The following is a 15,536-nucleotide window of genomic DNA, read 5'->3' on the forward strand; positions in this document are numbered from 1 at the left end:
TATTATACTACATAGAAAAGTGCTTTTACATAAAATAATGTTCTAATCAACTTAACCTCGTTTTTGTAAATAACCTTGTAAAACAAATAAAATTAGTTTCAAAGTGATTTGTCTGTTTTAAGTATACATTTATTAAAAATGTATTGTCTTGTAGGGTTGCTTGAATAGTTGCATGGTGATTTCCACAGCGTCCACATAAAAAAAGATTCAATTATTTATTATTTTATATAGGAACATTAATTAAATCTTTCCTTAAATTATTTTTGTAAGCAAATCAATATATGTTTGTGTTTTAAATTGCTGATAATTTTCGGTTAATACAAGGTAAAAAAAATGTATATAAGTTTCTTCGTTAGCCGAACTTGAAATTTAAAACTAATAAAAGTATTTTGTTCTTATATCCCCAATCTTCTAAATAAAAAATAGTTGATAACCAACAACCGTATTTTTATAAACATGTTAATCACCAACACAATTCGGACGTACCTTTTTTTATCAGTTTTAAATTTATATTACATTAAGTTTTCACGAAAACCTTTGAAGAAGAAAAGGGAAACTTTTCAATGAATAATATCAACTTGGCTGAATTCTTGAAGTCGATTTATCGTCTTTAAGTTAAAGAATATGAAATACTATCAAAGTATATATTATGTATATAATAGTCGATATGCTTTAATAAATATAAAATTCTGCTTTTGTTGAAGAAAAGATCTTCGGTGATAAATTTGGGACACACAAGGTGGGGACTCCATAATTGAGTTACCCTACATTAAACTTTTTTCCCCGGACCGTATATCGCTAAAATAAAAGCCTTCTAGAGTCCTCCCAGACACAAATTACTTTCGACCCAAAGCAATCTCATCATCGTTATTGTGATTTTTGAGATAGCATTTTCACTTGGGAAATTATGAATTATGTTTTAAAATGTTTTCGTTTTCACACAGATTTGAAGTACATGAATGGAGCTTACAAACTTTGAGTTATAAATGTTGTTTTGTACTTGTTTCTGATTTGCCTTTTATTTAGATTAAAATATAAAGTTAACAAATATTGAAATATTTTATTGCTACTTCTGAGATATATTAATCTCAAAAAAAAACATTATATGGTTTATTTAGGTGTAATTTAAGTACTCTGTTGACATTATCCTTGGAGATGTAAATTTAAATAACATGTACCAGTTTATAAAATATTACGTATCTCTATCATATTTCCCTATACAACACACACTTCATAACTCCCCATTTATTTGTGACAGTACTTCACGAAATCACTGAACACGGAAGTTGGGGTCCTCATTAAAGTAAAAGGGGTTCAAAAAATTCACACACTCTATGAGTGTGGTATTGTACGATAAGGTATTCAATGTTCCCTTGTACAATTTTTTTGAATTTTGAACACCCTCTACTGAATGTCTAGTTTATTGTGATCTCCCTCTATGTTATATATGCAGTAATAGCTGTTTTGAAAAATCTCTTCAATCTCAGAGTGTCTGGATTTTAAATGGATTTTTTTTTCATCTCCAAACACCCAACTCTACTATTCCAGACAACGTCTTTGTTATTAAGTAGCGAATAAACAACACAATTGATATATGTCACGGGCCGGGCTGGGTGGTATTAGTCGTAAAATTTGTGAAGATTATTTTAAAATTAAAATTAACTTAAATGCAATATATTATATTATGCTCGTAATCTCTTATTTAGGTATAAAAAAGTTATGCGACGTGCCATGGTTAAAATAAATATACATAAGAAATATTAGATTATTAATATTACATATTACAATGTCCCTATTTTGTGATTAGCCCAGACCAGTATATTACACATATGTATTTGTTTATTATTACTTCAAACCCATGTAATTGATTTTGTATCATGACATTAGGTTGAAGTCTATAAACTTGTTCGGTGTTTACCAGAACAGCTTTTTTGACGATTAGGTCATATGATTTTTCTATCTCCTAGGGAAATCAAATAAATTTGGTTTTAGTATTTCTTGTTTTCTGTTGTTGTTCTTCGTTACTATATCTACTATTCCAGACATTAAAAATTACAAAGCAAATAAATATTCCATCGATTTTCTTACGTTGAAATCGGTAATTTTGTTGAAATATTAAAATACACAATGTTGTTTTCGTTTTAAATTACATAAATACACATTGGATGTGTGTTATGTAATTACATGTTAATTATTAAGGATATCACAACATTTTCTTAATTTTTGATTTGATACCTTCGGTTGCCTATAATATTATTGGTAAGATTCTTTTTACTCGTATATAACTGCACAAAATAAATATTTGAGGTTATGTAACGGTGGAATTAATTTTATCTAATGTCATTAATTTATTTCCAATTCTTTATGACATAAGTTTTTAAGCGAAAAATACGCAATAGTTTTTTTCTTAAAAAATTTTTCGATAGATATCATATACCAACCGTAGTTATGATCAACCTGTATAAAGTAATCGGTTGAAAATATTTATCTTCTCTCTGTTTATGCAATATGTGTTCGTTGTTGCCTTAATTTGGAATGAATAAGATTAAATTGGTTGAAAATTTTATATTTCGCACTACACGTTCGAACGTAATTGAATTACAATACCTGTGACAAGTTTTTGGACGATACTTGCCGTCCAAAAACTTCACATATATCACATAAAATCACATAAAATTATAGATGGCATTATTTCTATGCAACTTCCTAAACAATCTCTTTTTTAGTAAAATTTAAGTGTTAAGAAGCAACTGAGTGTTTTTAAAGGAATTCGTAAAATTTTTAAATTCGCTTGCAAATTTTGATTCAGCTAAATTAAAAAGAGAACCTATACTTTGATCACTATAGAGAAACCACGAATCTGAGTCCTCTCCTGCGGGGTGGGGGAAGAAACGCTCTTACAAGGGAAAGGGACCACCAGACAATTCAAATTTTATATAATTAACATCAATGATATTTACAAATTCCAGCTCACAAGGAATAAAGAAAGAATGACCAAGTGATAATAGTTACTATAATGAAATAGGTACTAGAAGGCTTTAGAAATAAACTTACACTTAAGAAATATAGGAATTTGAGGTCGAAGTTACATGCCTATAATTACACATAGTTATAGGGTTTTCTTCCGCAAGAACACAACCTGTACGTCTGGTGAAATTATTGGAGGTAGTTGCGTGATGTGTCCAGCTTTATCACTATTTAGCTGAATATCTGTAGTATCACAGATAGCTTGATTATATCGTCTCATATTATTAGTAGATTATTGTGAAAATAAAAATAGATTTCAACTTAACGTAGTGTGATAATGACCTAATTTACATAATAAAGTAAAAAGTAAATTGTCAAATTTTAATAAAAAATCAGGGTCTCAGAAGGTCAAAAGGTTAAAATACAAAATTATTCTTAGAATTTTGTCACAACGGTTTCAGTTTCATATAGATTAGTGATAAATGATATATATATATATATATTTTATTAGTATAATTATGTTTCTTAGTATTGAATTAATATTGAGCTTAAACTTAATTTATATTCGAATATAATATATAAAACGAAAAAATTATTGACACGAGCTAGATTGAAACATATTTAGAAAGAAAAATTATTAAATGTTATCTTTGTAAACAAGAACGTTTTTTCTCATGATGAGAAAAAAAATTCTTCAATGAAAAATCGCACATGACGCTAGTGTTTTCCAAAAGCAATACCTATATTATTAGAACAATGAAAATTTTTAAAATTCTTTTTTTCCTGCGAAATCCAAAACAATACCTGCGTTTTCCAATAACAATATAATATTAGAAAAATGAAAATTTTTAAAACTAGTTTATTCCTGCGATTTTGTCTGTGTGAACATTAGTATTGGTGTTAGTGATATAAGTATTTAGTGTTTTAAAACAATAGATTTAAACCATTAATATAAACTACTTGGCAGCAATATGTATTGTATGAGTCACGTGATTCTATATAAAATACAACTGTTTTGCTATGATTATTCGGGTATTCTTTGCCTGAAATAGCAAAAATCTAGACGTCGTCGCGTTTATATATCCAAACATCCGGACATCAGTACATTTGTACATCCGTAATTACGTACATCCGTACATCCTTAGATTACTTTCACATTTATAACATTAGTAAAATAATTTTCCTTTGTGTAATGCTATCAGTAAAATGATCCTTCGACTACTCATAATAACTAGGTGTAAAATGTCTAAATTTACAATTTCTATTCACGTCTAATATTTAAGTGAAATACGATTCAATATTCAAAAGTAAGAACTTTTCATTTGCTACTATGTAGTGAGTTATAAACCATTTATTCTATCGTCGCTGAAGCACACAAACAAATGGAAAAGCCTTCTATAGAGCAGATATAAAATTCATAAGCAAATATGGTCCATATTATATGTACAATTTATTTTTGTATATTTCAATAATATTATTTTTATATTTTTATATTTTTATAATAAAACTATTGAGTTTAAGGTAACTTTTAGACATTAGTATAAATAGAGATAAGTATATGAGGTATTGACATAGATACCAAATAATAAAGCACAAATTGGCTGAACGCCAGATTATGTGGCCGTATTTTATCTACATCGTTATGTTGTGGGACCCTGTATTTCATGAAAAAAAGTCATGACATTATGTTCTTTGATCCAAAATTCTAAGTGAAGAAGAATGATTTCTATCTCATTTTTTTTAATGTGACCATTCAAATTGTTACATGAAATCTCATATTTATATTATTTATAAGAAATTGACTTTTGCTGTCTCTTGTGGCTAAACCAGAGTTAATCGAAATAAATGTAGATATAGAGAGTACTTCGTAGAAAGATATCTACTTCTTGAGCTGATTGTGAATATGAACGCAGACAAAGAGCACAAGCAAGGCAAAGGACTTAATATACGGGAATTTTAGTATTCTGCATAACTTCGAAAAGTTTAATTAATTTATCATTTAATTGTGTATATTAATAACAAAATTTTGTTTTATTTATTGATAATATAATTCAAATAAATGTAAAAAATTGTTATACAATTAATGGAATTAATTGCATAATTACCGGATGATATTGGATTGTGACTAAATTATGGTGTCTTGCTTTGATTAGATCAAAATTGACATGAACCAATTACGTGTTTGACCAGTTTTGGCGATATAGAACATAATCATTAACCCCGTAAGTTTAATAGTACTATATTGTTTAGATGAAAATACACAAATTTGAACCAAAAACACTAGACACTACCGGGATAACTCTGTCCATGCCTTAATATACTCAGTTTAATTGAATAACTGATGTTAAATTTCTTTTTTGATCCCGACCGGCCGTCTGGTTGCAACTCAATCAAATTAAATTTTTTACTATGAAATTTAGTTGAATCGAGTTTATAAATATTTAATTCCCTCCCATTGTCCTGTTCAATGTCTGCACCGAAATTTATTAGATACAACACAATTTGACTACGAAGTAATGATATTCAAATGTAACTTAATATGTTATTAATGAGACAACCTATCTCATAAGCGTAATTATAGAAATTGAAGACGATAAAATTCATATTATATGTATTATTTAATAAATAAAATGCACATTGTACATAAACACAAAACTTTTTTATTCTATTGGGCTCATATTTGTTATTCAAATGATAGTCACTCTTACATTTTTTTAATTAAAACAATGTTTAATTAGAATTTTAAATATGATTTGAAAGATAATTTGAAAGATAATTTGAAAGCCTCTGCCAACTCTCTCATTAAAAAAATGCTAGAACATATTTTGTAAATTTTCATTCAAAACTTTATAATTGTACTCATTGAGGCTCATAACGGAGTGATGTTAATTTTTTCCGCACATATACTTGGGTTGCTTTAAATGAGTTCAGTTGTTATCAGTTTTTAGAATTTAATAATATTGATTAATTTGTCGAGTGTCAATTTATATCTATTTTTTTTATCAAAATTAAAGTTGATAACATGTTTTCAGTTTTAAGTTATATGTACATTATTATTTGCTACTCAAAACATGCTTAGCGTTTTAATCTGTGCTACCAATTATATACAAAACCGATTTGCTTTTAATTATTATAATAGTTCAAGTTCTTAATTTCAATTATAATATTTTCTTTAAATTCACATCGAAAATAACATTCACAATACAATACTTGTTTTAAACATTTGATATAGTTGTAATGATGTATTATTTAGTGTAAAAATTCACTTTTAAGTAACTAATTACTTTATTCGTCCTTGATTTACATGTTCCACAAAGATTGTGTATATTGTGATATTAAAAGGACAAAGGCTTTGAACGTTATACGAATAACATAAAAGAAATTGTTTGACACTGTATTTGTAATATGATATGACTTTATTACATAACAAAACTAATTAAGAAATAGTTGCTAATATTTAAATGTATGTTTTGTAAAACTTACAATAAAATTAATGAATACTGTTTTATAAACAAAAGCTTTATATCGTTAAATTTATTAAAACTGTAAAGCTGCTACAACAAATTATATTCTATTCATGTGATATATGCCTGTGGTTTTTAGTTAAAACCGAATAACGACACATTTCCAAGCACATTTGCAAAACAACAATAACATTAACATATTAAAGTGATATGAAAGTATATATTTATCTTCAGTGGTAAATTCAAATTACTTTGTATATGCCATGACTGAAACAAGACCTTAGACTTATATAGGACTTAATCAAGATCAATTAATTTGCTATTTTAATTAGATAGTAATATATTAGAGAATTCTAATAACAAATCTATCAAAGCATTCAAATTACTACGCATGTTGACACACAAGTATCGATTTAGATCAGTGAATAGAAGGATTAAAATATATTAGGCGTTAGGTTAGATTTTGTGGTCGTAATGCTCAATCAAGACAATAAATATAAAGATATCGAAATAAAAAAAGTACGTCGTTTTATCTCAAGCTATCTTATGGATTGTCAGAACGTATGTTGCCAAATACCCAATACCTATTGTATCGATTAGTATGAAATTCGATGTTTACGTAGACTCTAAATAAACATAACTAAGTTAATTTTGTTCAAGAATTTTTGATTAAGAAGCAAGCCAATGAAAATTTAAATTATATTTTATTAAAAACGGCTCTCTTGCTAGATTTGTTTCTTATATGAGATAATAACACTTATGTGATCATTTGAAACGTTAACTATAGAAATGGAGTTTCTATGATGTAATTGGCAAGATATATAAACCGCTATCGTTTGGCTTCGTTCCTATATTCCCAAACATAAATTCGTAGTACATCTGGCCCAGGTGACGTTGGTAAAGCAGCTGGTACTGAACATGCCGGTAGTTTATATACTGTCTGTTGAGTAACTAATATTTTAAGTTAAAGCATATACATATTTATAATTTCTGTTATCGTTTATGAAATAAAATAAAATATAATTATAATTTATTTTATTTCATAATATCGAAATAAAATACAAAACTACAGAAACGATTATTGGAATTATCTTTGTTTCTTTTCTGTTCGACATAAATATTTCAGCAACATAAATTACAGTGCAATGACCCGATTTATTGGAAAAGGCCAAAAAGCTTTAAATAAATGGCAATTTTAATATTTTCGAGTGATTTTAAGTAATCGCATAATATTGAAAATTTATTAAAATTGCTCCGGATATCCTTTGTAGGGTGTCAAATAATTGATAACCATAATGTTAAAATTAAAATTTAAGACCATTCATCTACAAATATAATAATATTTTAACAATAATTTAAACTACCGAATATATTTTATGGTATATATTACGAACGATTTGGTTACTATTTACACTGACTAACTTCGTAATTGTATTTACTAAAGTAGAAAATTATGTATAATGTTAATTCAATTGTTTATTTTTATGACTCGTTAAGTCAAACAAAGATTTGATTTCTAAAGTTTACTTTTGAATTTAATCCAAATGAATGAAACTGATGCAGGAATTTAATCAATTTAAAAATATTACTGATGCAATAAAAAAAATTTAATACACTTGACATAAAACGCAGATTAATTCTTATAAATACACAGTCAGGGTTCGGACCTATTTATAAGTAAGTAATTGCTTTTTAAAAACATTAATAAACATTGGAATAATTAAATACAAAAAGTAAATCCGAAAAACATAATTTTATTTAAACTCGCAAAAGTCTTAAATAATTTAATACTAATTTAACCTAATAATGAACTGAACGACAGTTGACTTGCTATAAAATGGTAGGAGATGAATGTATCTAAGAATTTATCTAATAGACAAAGTTAGAAGCTTCATATGCTAAACAATATGCTTCACCTGTTTGTCGATGATAACGTGTTTGCCAGTATTTGCAACAAAATTAATATAAATTATTAATATTGTTTGTCAGTAAAATCCGACGATATTTATTCAGTCACTAAGAAAGTGTCCATAGCAGCAATTAATTTGACTAGACTAGAACTGAAAAAATACTTACTTGTTACTAGAATACGATACCATAAGGATTTTTGAGTATTTACTGTTGTATACATAAATTACCCCATTATTTTATACAAAACTAACAATTTAAATTTCTCTTGGGTAATAAAAAACCCATTAAGCTTCCTTTTATCTCCAACAATAATAGAACATTTTACTGTCTATCCCTTTTTATTGCTGATGGCATATAAACACTTGACTACTGTCTACGTGTGGGATTTATAAAATAAATGGTAGTACCCCAATCAGAATGCTGATAAACAGAAAAGTTTATAAATTCATTTTGCTTAGCATATTTTGTAAACGGGTGTTGTGGAAAATAAGGTTATAGTGATTGTGATAATAAAAAATAATAATAGAGAATGCTCAAATACTAACTTTATTTTATCGAACTCATTAACGTTTCCAAGATTCAAGTTAGCTCCCGGAAGACAACGTCCAAATGAGAATATAAAATGTTATATATTTCTATTCATGTATTAAACCTGTTACAAGACTAAATAATAAAACGCTGTCACTTTGAAGTTCTTCAAAGGTTACTTTAATAATTATTAGATTGAAATAGGTTTTAAGAAAGAAACCATTCGATCTTAATATATATGTATATACTGTATTAAAAAAATATTAACAATTTATCTTATTTGTTCATATGTACGGACATATGGTGACATCGATCCCTTCGGCCTGAATGAAATAAAGAACTTTTACAACAAAAAAAAAACTAATGGAACAGTGATTGGTGAATCCAGAATAAAATCTTCCCGCTCGTCGTCAGCTCTTCAACGAGTGATTGATTCGTTTTTAACTAAAAGGTTATTTATCAAGTTGAACATCACGAATTCTTGTAAGCTGAATTCCGGTGAAACCGAGAATATTAGCGATGAGATATTTACTTGGTAGCATCATTTTATAGTGTCCAAAAAACATATTAAGAGAGATAGCGTAAGGTTTTATTATACTTACAGCTATCGTGGCAAAGTTATAATTCTACCTGTATCCTGGACCCTAGCTAAGTTAAAACTCAATTTCGTTGGGAACGTATTTGTTGGATACGTGTTTTAAGTACTTCTTAAAGTTGTGTCTCAAAGTGATCTTATAAACTACATAAATCGAAGTTCTTACCGATCACGTGTAGCATGTACTTATAGTTTCTTGTTGGAGATACTTTAAAGTCAACTCTGCAACGATAAAGGGCCCGATCTGATGGAACTATATTTCGGATGCGAAGCACAGAGTGCGGTGAAAGGTGCCACCTGGCCCGACCCACCAGCGTTGCATCCGCCCAGTGTGCAGAAGGTCCTTTTACACGGCCGTCGTAACTGCAATAACAAAAAGACACCAAAGATATATAAATTTAAAAACTCCAATTGTAAAAGAAATTAAAATAAATTTTAAATGCTTAGTATGCTGAGTCATGCCATAATTGTGAGTTCTGTCCTTAAAAAATCTAATCTCTGTCATAAAAAATTATGAAAATGAATTCATCATCTTTCAATGTATATTATTTTACTCAACGACAAGTTATTCAAACTGACAAAAGATCAAAACGAAATGGCAATTGCAAGGTAACCTATATTTCCTTTGAATGGAACTCAATACACTCTCAGATAAATTCGAATTGAAACGAAAGCCTTGTTAGAAATTTCAATGGACAAAGAGACTCGGGAATCTTTGAAAACGTTTTTCTACTATAAAATAAACAGTATTTATTGTTCGATATCCTTTCATGAAACAAAATCTAAGTACAGAGGAAGTAATGGCAATAAAGGCAACCGTGATCGGTAATAAAATTGAAATTAATAATGTTTTCTAAAATTTTGTCTCTGTTATATAAAAATGTATGCTAAAGTGGAAAATGAGTTGTTTATTTTGTTATGATATTATATTTAAACATTTGTTAAACAAAACTACAACGTACAGATTGATAGCAAAATCTTTGTAATTAAACTGCTGCTATTCGACAATATTTTTTTACAGGCCGGCATGACTATCTACATACGTACATTAACAATTTAAAACTAGCTAATTGGAGAGAGTATACAATAAATACAAAATGAGAATAGCTCGGGACATTTCCTCATTCCATGAATATGCAAAAAAGTAATCATAACATTAGATTAAAAGAAAAATTCAATAGATACCCGCAAGATTAATCAGAAAAAATGTTTTTTTTTTTTTAAGTTTAAGTACAATAGTAGTGTAATGTTTTATATAAAATAGTGTAGAGAATTATTTAGCTTTATCGGTTCCGTAGATTCTGAATGGGAATATATGAAATAGGTGTATTAATTTTATTTTTTGTTCAGATGTCCTCGAGATGGTTAAACATTATGCTTTCAACACATTGTCTATCTTATTGATCTAAAACTACACTAATAAACCGTGCAGAATAACTTTTTATTGCAATTTGCTTTCATTTACATTTAAACAGCGTAAATCAATATGCATCAATGTTTTTATTGTACAATCTGATTGAATCTCTGAGGTTTTCATTTACCTCCAATACGATTGATGAACTAAATTTTATATTCTGATGGTGTTTACTCCTTTTTGTCATATTCAAGCAATATAATGTTATTCTTATTTGTTTAATAACATAAAAATGTGACATGGAAAACAGGTATATGAATATTGTAATTTCCCTTTTTATTATTATTATTTTTTTAATTATGACGATATGTATTTCGCTCTGTTTATAAGAATGTTTTATTCCCTAGGATAAGAATTGCAAAGTGGAAATATATACGTAATTACTGATATATATGTGTATGTTTCTCATTTTATTTTTATATAGAAACTTAACAATAATACTGTGAAGAAATATTAGTAAAATAAGTTTTCTATACGAATTAATATTTTGATAAGTTTCGAAAAATTTTGATCTAGTAGTAGATCTAGTAGTCTCAAGGTCACCAAAATGGTTTTCTATAATGGGTTCCTCTTAAAATTGGGGGAAATCAAAAAAAAAATAGGAAAATCAAAAGAATTGTTGATGATTTAAATTGTTCAGCATTTCCATACAAGTAAGATAGTCGTTAATGGCTAAAAGACAACCGATGTTAAATGTTCACGTTGTTCTGTCTCCTTAGACAATTTTATTTTTATATAAATGCGCATTTGGGAAAGTCTTTCTTCACGTTTTTAGGATGACTCTTGAAGACGTCCTGCTGTATTTCTTTCTCTATTACGCTTTTGTCAATTTCATTATCATCAATTTAATTTCCTTAGTTCCACTTTTTCTCATACGAAATGCACGTATGGAGCGTCTCCCCATATGGAAACGCCCTAAGTATCTATTTTATAATGACACTAAATAGCAAGTAATAAAATTATTAAAAAATGAATAAAGACGATATAGGAACTCAAAAGATGAATTGCAAAAAAAAATTACACTTAAATACTATTTCCTCATCTAGCCTATTTTAAATAGCACACTAAAATCGACAAAAAACCTAATTAAAACACTATTTTTGTTTACTTTCCAATAAGCTAATTCAATACCTCACCAAATACATACAACTTCTTAATATCTTATTACCTTTTGAAGTCGCTGCCTTAGATTTACAGCTATTTGGGTAATATTGTTTGGTCAAAAAAATAATACAATTATTTTATATTGTATTGAATGTTTTTACACAAATAACTCACTATGACCTGAATTTATCTTAAATAAACTTATTGAAAAAAAAAATGAAGTTAATATGTAATACACACAATCTCTGGTATAAATGCTGGGGGGACATTTTGCTTTACCTCTTTTATCCGACCTTAAGGAAATTTATATAGGATCAATTTGACAAGAACTTCAAAGAATCGAAAAAGAAAAATATTTTGCAATGTATAAAAAAGCTTTATGATATTGAAAAATTATAAAATAAATATACTGCAATTGGGAAATCCTTGTTTTGGAAGATATTAAATCAACTATATAACAATATATAGTACGTTCCAATGAGTAATGGCCAAGTGATATACAAGACTTTATGTACTTATAATAACTAGCTATTTACTAAAGTATCATCAATCAAATTCGACTGAGCAAGAGTAATTCCCAATATAACGTAAATTCGTCATAATCCGTCATTGAAACGTAGCTTATACAGTAATATAGAGAGAAAACTTCATAGACCACACTATTTTATTACTCCGTCGCATTATTTTATTCTTTAAAAATTTATTGATAACAATTTTTTTTTAATATCTCATAAGTTATTAATAGTATATTAATAAAGACGGATCAGTTTATTGACATATTCATTTCAATGAAAAGTTTGTCGTATTTATATAAAATCATATTTGCAAAAATCATGAAATAAATGTATTTCAACAATTTTAAATTGAATTCATAGAAAAAGACTTTATAAAAACAATACATTTATGGTGTAACTTAATCAAAAAACATCCAACATTAACTTTTAATTAATGTTATAAGTATATAATTCTGTTAGTATGTAATATGTTATACGCAAAAAATATTTATATAACCCTGTTAATAGTAAGTTATATATTTTTTTTTAAACTTGGTCTCATTACAACTGATTTTGAAATCAAGCAGATGTGATGCATAACAAATGTGCGCTTGAGCGTCTATGAAATATGCAGGGTTCGTGAGCCTATGATTCGTTATGAATTACAGTTGATACTATCATAACAAGGGTATTACATAAATATAAGATGATACAGGGATCACAAGGTTTGCATATTTCTAAATGTTCTCAATGTATTTCTCCTACTAGAGATCTAAATATTGTAGGAATAAAAGCAAAAGCCTTGTTAAAATAACATTAAACGTAAACAGTGACGAATCAAAACTTAAAGAACAAAAAAATAAGCATAAAATTGCATATTTATTTTATCTTTTAGTAACAAACAATTCTCTGCAAATGTGATGTGTTTAAATAAACAACAGGAAAACCATGTAAAATGAAAATCATGTTGTGATGAAAATAGGGTATACTTGTTTCATGTGTTGAATAATATAAGGGTTTTCAGTAACACACGGGAGTAGAAAATTTTTGAAATAGGAAGTTTCCTATCTTTTTCCTACTCAATATAGTTATATTGAGTAAAAATGTAATATTTAATATCAGGTTTTCTTAAATAAAATATATACAGTAATCATTAAATTTCTATGATAAAAAAATAATATATTTATCAGAAAATACAAACCTTCATCATAAAATATCACAGAAAACAGAAAACGTAACATGTCTGTTTCATGTAATCTAGTAAGTAGCTACTGTGAAAGTTAACAAATGTTATGATTGGCCTACTTAAATCTAAGCTATATAACAGTACTAATCGCTATAAATAAAACTAGCGCAATGTCCGTTGAAGCTATTATCAGAATCTAACATTTTAAATCACTCTAATGACTGGCATTCAAAACTGAATGTAACATTTTAAAATATTTATGTTTAATTATTTTATTCATTATAATTTATACACAAAAAAATATTTATTTTTATTTAAATTTCTGACTACAACTGACCTGTAAATTGGTATGTCGTTTTTATACCACACGACGAGTAGCAGTGCATCAGGCGGTTGCGGAGAGTAAGTGTCGCAAGGCAGTGTGGTGTCTCCGCCTGACACCGCTGACAAATTGACTGCGTCCAGTGACTCCGCCCACACGCTCGGCCCTGGCCTTAGACCTGTTGATTTAAATTAAGACTAAAATAAATTGGAAGATCGTCGTGTTTAAATTAAAAAGTTCCAAAAATGATGAAAATCCAGACCAGAGTAAAAAATTCTGATCACTTTAACGTTAAAGTAATAGTTAATATTACACTGTTATTATATAAATTAATATAATAATATAGTGTTGTAGAAAGTTCATATCTTTTGTTTAAAGCTACACAGTAGCAAAAATAACAAAGATAATTTTAGTTACATAAAACTAATCTTTCTCATTTATAATTACCAACTATATATTAATGAAGTCAATTTTATGCTACATACAAACTCCCTTATTAAATAACAAAGTTTGAAAATGTGATAAACCTCATCCATCGAGAGAATTTAAGAAATTCGTAATTTATAAGGAGCAGTCAATTTATGAAATAATATCAAAGTCAATGTGACACATAATGAGATCTAAGATTTTCTCGAGTTTTATTCATTTAAATGAAACTAGTATTTTCAGATAAACTACGCGTGATTTACGCGTGCTTTATCCGAAAAATATTAGTTTCATTTAAATCAATGTGACACAACCCAAAACCATGATTTTAGAAGGCAAAATATTATTTACTTATGTTAACATATAATATAACTTATGTGACTAACCGCTTCACGTTTGATTTCCAGAAACCTATCGTGAGGACGCGAGTATTGACCGCTATCGAGGAGTACCTTACATCCCACTAACAAATGCCTAGCAGTTCCAACTGCCTTCCCAGAGATATAGCAAGTCTTTTCGGTACCTTTACTCCATCTTACTAAATTACTCTGATCTGAGAGAGTCATCTGGAACGCAATGAGATTTGGAATGAATGGAACGCAATTTTAGCAGTGCTGGCGACCAATCATGGATTAAGGTGCGCTATTTTAGTGCTAATGGGATCCAAAAATCGTCCACGTCTAACCACTCGTTCTGAATTTCTAAACTTATTGCATGGATCTTATATTTATCATTCTCGTCTTGCCGTATAAAAGACTTCAGTATATCCGTATCTTGGACTTTCTTACTTGATCCTAACCCTACTCTGTTACTGTTATGTGTATTGTATGCATAATGAAAATATTACAGTATTAATTGTATGTAACTCACATTCAAAATATCAATTACTATACAATTAATTAAAAAATACCAATGAATGTTTTATACTACGTTCAATTAATATACAAGTAATAGAAAAATACAAATGAATGTTTTATACTATACTATACTACGTTTCAACAATTTGTAGAGAATTATAGTGGGGATAAAAAAATAATAAAATAAAAGTTAATAATGTTACTTGCGTTATGGGTCGGACAATACTCCTGTTTCTGATTCAGAAACAGTGCCTGGTTGTCACCTTAT

The sequence above is a fragment of the Danaus plexippus genome, chromosome 15 (genome assembly GCF_018135715.1).
Source record: "Danaus plexippus chromosome 15, MEX_DaPlex, whole genome shotgun sequence".
NCBI classification, from domain to species: domain Eukaryota; kingdom Metazoa; phylum Arthropoda; class Insecta; order Lepidoptera; family Nymphalidae; genus Danaus; species Danaus plexippus.